Raw genomic sequence first — 7,590 nt, 5'->3', positions numbered from 1 at the left:
ATCCATCCATCCATCCATCCATCCACCCACCCACCCACTTATGCACCCATCCATCCACCCACCTATGCATCCATCCATCCACCCACCTATAGATCCATCCATCCATCCACCCACCTATGCATCGATCCATCCACCCACCCACCTATACATCCATCCATCCATCCATCCATCCACCCACTTATGCATCCATCCATCCACCCACCCACCTATACATCCATCCATCCATCCATCCATCCATCCACCCACCTATGCATCCATCCATCCACCCATCCACCTATTCATTCATCCATCTATCCATCCATCCATCCATCAATCCATCCACCCACCCACCCACTTATGCATCCATCCATCCACCCACCCACCTATACATCCATCCATCCATCCATCCATCCATCCATCCACCCACCTATGCATCCATCCATCCACCCATCCACCTATTCATCCATCCATCCATCCACCCACCTATACATCCATCCATCCATCCACCTATGCATCCAGCCACCCACCCACCTATGCATCCATCCATCCACCCACCTATGCATCCATCCATCCACCCACCTATACATCCATCCATCCACACACCCACCTATAGATCCATCCATCCATCCATCCACCCACCTATACATCCATCCATCCATCCACCTATGCATCCATCCACCCACCCACCTATGCATCCATCCATCCACCCACCCACTTATGCACCCATCCATCCACCCACCTATACATCCATCCATCCATCCATCCATCCAGCCACCTATGCATCCATCCATCCACCCATCCACCTATTCATTCATCAATCCATCCATCCATCCACTCACCCACCCACTTATGCATCCATCGACCCACCTACCTATGCATCCATCCATCCACCCACCTATAGATCCATCCATCCATCCGCCCACCTATGCATCGATCCATCCACCCATCCACCTATTCATTCATCCATCCATCCATCCATCCATCCATCCATCCATCCATCCATCCATCCACCCACCCACCCACTTATGCACCCATCCATCCACCCACCTATGCATCCATCCATCCACCCACCTATAGATCCATCCATCCATCCACCCACCTATGCATCGATCCATCCACCCATCCACCTATTCATTCATCCATCTATCCATCCATCCATCCATCAATCCATCCACCCACCCACCCACTTATGCATCCATCCATCCACCCACCCACCTATACATCCATCCATCCATCCATCCATCCACCCACCTATGCATCCATCCATCCACCCATCCACCTATTCATTCATCCATCCATCCATCCACCCACCCACCCACCCACTTATGCATCCATCCACCCACCCACCTATGCATCCATCCATCCACCCACCCACTTATGCATCCATCCATCCACCCACTTATGCATCCCTCCACCCACCCACCTATGCATCCATCCATCTATCCATCCACCCACCCACCCACTTATGCATCCATCCACCCACCCACCTATACATCCATCCATCCATCAATTTATGAACACAGAGGTGGACTCCAAAGTTGTGATACAGGTTGAAATCTCTGGTCTGAAGCTCAAGGTCAGATAAATAAAGTAAAAAAAACAAACACACAAAATACATTTTGTAACATTTATTTTTACCTTCTCTAAAATGCTTTATCTGTTAGGAAGTCTCCCTGCATCCCGTCCCACTGCTGTTGACAAACATCCATCCAGTCCCACATCTACCAAGCTCTAATCAGCCATGTTAGACGGCAGTAACCTCTAGTCGCTGTCAGTTCTAAGAAACCTGAGTTATTTAGAAAAGCTCCTGTAAAATCTGACATAGGTCAAACATGTTACCCAATCTAGCTTGTTTGAGCACAAGTCTTTTGAAGGACAGGTCTTTCATAAGAGTATGCAGCTGCTGGTTGTAATGGGTTCAAGCTTCCTCACAGATAAAAGAAAGCACAAGGGGATATTTTAGGAGCACATTATTTTTTATTCACTAACATTTCAGATTAAGAATCAGCTTCTATGGAAATTCTGCTGTGGCCTGTGTAGGGTTGTACTTTATAACAACCCTGTAGCCTCCATTGATTAGAAACAGAGCTGCTGATAGAAGGCCGTGTGTTTTATCCCTGACAAAGAGAACCGTGCCAAGGTCAAGGATAACGAGTAGCTTTGTATTAGCTGTAAGATTTTTTTATCTGATAATCATATATCTGGGAGACCTTTGCACCATTTACTGAAATAACAGCATCAATCCGTCCAAACTGCTTTCTAGGCTCTCTGAGGGTTAAAGGGCTGCAGGCTTTAAACATACGCCACACCACCACTAACCTGAAACATGCATTAAGTCAGGGGAAATTTTGTCCAATTTAATGCCTGGCAGTCTATGAAAGTAGCCTGCTGGAGAGTTCTCAGTACCTGTTTAATACGTTTGATTCATTTAAAGCTGAGAATCGTCAGAGCAAACAGAAGTGCTGCTGACACAGTCTGCTGCGCTATCAGTGTCATGGAGGAAATCTGGTTTTTAGTGTCTTGCCGAGCCAAGCTAAGCCAACTGTATCCACAAAGCACTTAATCACTGAATGAAGTGCTGAACACCAGGGCATACCATACAAATTTGACAGGATAATATAACAAAAGCATAAATAGAGTAAAAAAAAGAGAGGTAGGACAGCCACGACCAAGTAGTGATTTAAAACAATTAAAAGAAGTTCAGAACGTTCTCTAAATGGACAGGCTGCCATTGCAGTTAGGATTAAACGGGAGCGATGTGTCCTGTCCTCTGTGTGCCGGTTAACGGTCGAGCGGCAGCGTTCTGCACCAGCTGAAGGCGAAGCAGGAGACTGGCTAATGCCAATGTACAAAGAGCTTCAGCAATTCAGACGAGTTGTAAGCATAGATTACTGTTTCAAATATTTCTGCAGACATTTGTTTTTGTGTCTCAGATACAAGAACCTGGATTTGACACTCCAGTTTAAAATGTCTGTCCACCATTAAACCCAGATTTGTCACCGCTGACTTTCTGAACACGACGAGGGCCCAGGTCCATGCTGAAGGTAACGACAAGCTTTGAACAGCAGGATCATGTGTTTTGTTTTAGAATCCGTGAAGCCTCGCTTTGCTGTGACGTGGTTCTGGGATCAGATTTCTCCAGATGTTTCCGTGAAGGTGTTTGTAACAAGCAGGTTCAACAGGTCAGACCTTGGAGATTGTTTTTATTTCTTTGAACAAACTTTTATGTAACACTTTTATTCAGATTCCTTTAAATCGCTGAAACCCTTTGATAGTTTTCACTCTGGTTTATTTTTAATTTCCCAGAAAAGAACCTGGCTCTCTTTAATTTTGAGCAGGGATGTGTGGAGGGTGATGAGGCATGGTGACCTCTACTGAGTCGTGTGCTCAGTTCACAAGAGTTCATACTAAAGTAACCTGGAACTCTCCTCCTCCTTTAAGGTCACTTCTGGTCAAATAACATCTTCTATTTGAAACATGTCCACACAGATGGTCACATGTGGTCCACGGTGAATTCACCCCCCACTTAAAGGACTATGTTGTTAGTTTGGGAGTGAAGACAGACAAAGACTTCTGTTGTAGGGGCCACATAAATGGAGAGGTGGTCCTTTTACGCTTGGCCAAGGTTAAACCTTTTTGTCCAGACTCCATCTTGTGTGTGTGTGTGTTTATGTTTATTTGTATTCGGCAGACGCTTTTATCCAAAGCGACTTACAATTTATAACCTGTAGGGCATGTTGTGATCTGAGGGGGAAACCGGAGTACCCGGAAGAAACCCACGCATGCATGGGGAGAACACGCAACTCCACGCAGAAAGGCCGCAGCCGAGCTTCCAAACCTGCAACCTTCATGCTGCGAGGCAACAGTGCTAACAACTGCACCACTGTGCAGCTCTGTGTGTGTGTGTGTGTGTGTGTGTGTGTGTGTGTGTGTGTGTGTGTGTGTGTGTGTGTGTGTGTGTGTGTGTGTGTGTGTGTGTGTGTGTGTGTGTGTGTGAGAGAGAGAGAGAGAGAGACAGTGTGAGTGTCCTGTCATAGTGTCCCGATTGATCATGCACCCTGGCTACTTGGCCAAGGGGATGTTCCTTTGGCTGACTGGTTAGAGCGTATGACTCTCACCCGGGAGTCTGGGGATCGAATCCCGCCCGGGCCCTCGTTTATCCACCTTGCCACATGTGTATGTGTGTGTGTGTATGTGTGTGTGTGTGTGCTTGTATTTTTACCCTTGTGAAGACCGTATTTGGGATATTTACTAAATGGAAGTCAACACAAAGTCCTAACATGGGTACAAATACAAGAATGTGTGTGTGTGTGTGTGTGTGTGTGTGTGTGTGTGTGTGTGTGTGTGTGTGTGTGTGTGTGTGTGTGTGTGCTTGGGTTCTGTTATTTTTGATATTTTGATTGAGAACAACTAAATGGAAATGTTTTAGTCGAGTTTAGACCCGAGCACAGCTCTTTTGGTGGTGCTGAATGACATCTTTTTAGCCAGTGATGTGGGCAGTACCGTCATCTGACTTCTGTTAGACTTGATGGCACCCTTTGATACAGTCAAGCACAAAATACTATTGTGTCGGTTGCAACAATGGGTTGGAAATCCCATCTGCCTGGGAGAACCTTAAATGGTGGGTTCTACATGGCACTGTCCTTGGCCCCCTCCTGTTCGCAAATCATCTGCTGCCACTGGGGCAGACATAATATGAAGTTTCCTTTTTATGCTGATGACCAGAGGTGTGACATTGTGGCATCATCAAGTCATCTCCATGTCATGTTTTTGTTCTGCTCAGCAATTAAACCAGGTGATTTCAATCAGCACAGTGAGTTAACCAGGTTCAGTTGCTGAGCAGAACAAAAACATGACAAGGAGATGACTTGATGATGCCACAATGTCACACCTCTGCTAATGACTGTCAGATCTACCTGCCTTTTTGCCAGGAGGTGGGTGCTTCTGTCTCACCGCTCCTTGTTTGTCTGGAGGAAAAGAAGTTTTGGATGATCTCCAATTACTTACACCTATAATGAGACCAAAACTGAGGTGATTGGGTTTATCCCTGGTAGGACTACTTGTACGTCTTCTGAAGTTGACCTCTCCTAATTGGTCCCTCGGATGATGCTGGTAGTCACTAACCTAGTGGGAAAACTGGATACTGCTCTCAAATTTGAAGCACAAATATTAATAATTTTGCGTTCCTGTTTCTTCCAGCTCTCACAGATGGCTAAGATCAAGCCAATGCTGTCGACAGCACATTTGGAAAAGTTACTATATGCATTGGTACTGTCTCACATTGACTATTGCTATGCTGTGTATGCTAGTGTTCAAGTGCAATTTCCCATCTTCAGCTTGGTCAGAACTCTGGTGCACATTTCCTGACTGGTTCTAGAAAGAAGGAGCACATCACTCCCGTGCTGGCTCAACTTCACTTGCTCCCGGTTGAGTAGCGGATTAGGTTCACGATATTGTTGCATGAATATAGCAATAATCCATAGATTTTCCCCTTTGTGGGCCTTGCACTGTCTTGACAGAGTTCTTTGAAGTGCCGCAGTCTACATACAAGGATAGGGGTGACTGTGCTCTTTCCATGGTGGGCTCTAACCTCTGGATTGTGTTAACTTTGGGGAGCAGGCACCATTTCTCCTGACATTCAAGCCTCACTTAAAAACACATTTTTTTCATTTGGCCTTCTGTTTCTGAAATCCTGATCTGGTTTTTATTGTGTTTCTTGTCAGATATGAGTTTCCTTGAGTTTTCATAATCACACTTTGTTTTATTGGATCTTGTTACAATTTTTTCTACTTTGATTGGTCTTTGTCAATTATATATATATTCATGCTGTTTAATTTTGATGCTACAATGACGATGAAGATCATTGACTTGAACTGAAGAGGTGTTGAGCACATTTCAGCATCAGATGAAATATGAAACAACCCATGGTTTAAGGTGGATTTATTAGGATAGAACATCTGCTAACGTGCTTGGCTACAAGTTAATGCAGTACAGTGAAAATCTGTGTTTGTGTAGACTGGGACAGCAGAACCATCATCATCATCATCATCATCATCATCATCACCATTGTCAAGTTTATTTTTATAACACCTTCCACCACCCTTGTGGAGGGGCAAGGTGCTGTGCACTAACACAGTACATCAAGAATAATAAACCAGGAGCAAGATAAAAACAGATTAAAATGTATAAAAGGAAGAAAAAAAATATATATATACGTATATATATATATATATATATACGTATATAGTTGTTATTGCCGATTATCACTTGTAAGTCGCTTTGGACAAAAGCGTCTGCTAAATACATAAACATAAACATATAATAATAATGATAATAATGCATTGAACTTATATAGCGCTTTTCAAGACCCCCAAAGACGCTTTCACACACTCTCACATTCACACACTGCTAGTGATGGTAAGCTACTTGTAGCCACAGCCGCCCTGGGGAGGTCTGACAGAGACGAGGCTGCCATTTGGCGCCGTCGGCCCCTCTGACCACCACTATCACATGTGTATATATATATATATATATATATATATATATATATATATATATATATATATATATATATATATATATATATATATATAGATAGATAGATAGATAGATAGATAGATAGATATAGATATAGATATATGTATATATATATTATATATATATATATATTATATAATATATATACATATATATATATATACATATGTGTATATATGTATATACATATATATATGTATATATATATATATAGATAGATAGATAGATAGATAGATAGATAGATAGATATAGATAGATATGTATATATATATATATATATATATATATATATTATATATAATATATATATATATATATATATATATATTATATATAATATATATATATATATATATATATATATATATATATATATATATATATATATATATATATATATATGCATATTAGATATATATTGTTTTATATATATAAAATTTATTTTATTTATTTTTCTTCCTTTTATACATTTTAATCAGTTTTTATCTTGCTCCTGGTTTATTATTCTTGATGTACTGTGTTAGTGTACAGCACCGTGCCCCTCCACAAGGGTGGCGGAAGGTGTTATAAAAATAAACTTGACAATGGTGATGATGATGATGATGATGATGATGATGATGATGGTTCTGCTGTCCCAGTCTACACAAACACAGATTTTCACTGTACTGCATTAACATGTAGCCAAGCACGTTAACAGATGTTCTATCCTAATAATTCCACCTTAAACCATGGGTTGTTTCATATTTCATCTGATGCCGAAATGTCCTCAACACCTCTTCAGTTCAAGTCAATGATCTTCATCGTCATTGTTGCATGTACAACAAAATTAAACAGCATGAATCGATCAGTGGCAGCACTGGTGCCTCACAGTGAGAAGGTCACTGGTTTGATCCCGGCTGCAGCCTTCAATTCTAAAGTTTTCCCATCTTTAATCTTTACTGTCCTGTCCTGATGAGACCTGCATGCAACAACACGCCCGTGTCCTCATGATGAGTGACCTAGAGATGATTTCATCAAAGAATCACACGTCCTTGAACACTGATAGCAGCTTATCACTGAGAGTCTGGTTCAATC

Source organism: Nothobranchius furzeri, chromosome 11, assembly GCF_043380555.1.
Source record: "Nothobranchius furzeri strain GRZ-AD chromosome 11, NfurGRZ-RIMD1, whole genome shotgun sequence".
Classification (NCBI taxonomy): domain Eukaryota; kingdom Metazoa; phylum Chordata; class Actinopteri; order Cyprinodontiformes; family Nothobranchiidae; genus Nothobranchius; species Nothobranchius furzeri.
Note: the sequence above shows the minus strand (reverse complement) of the source record.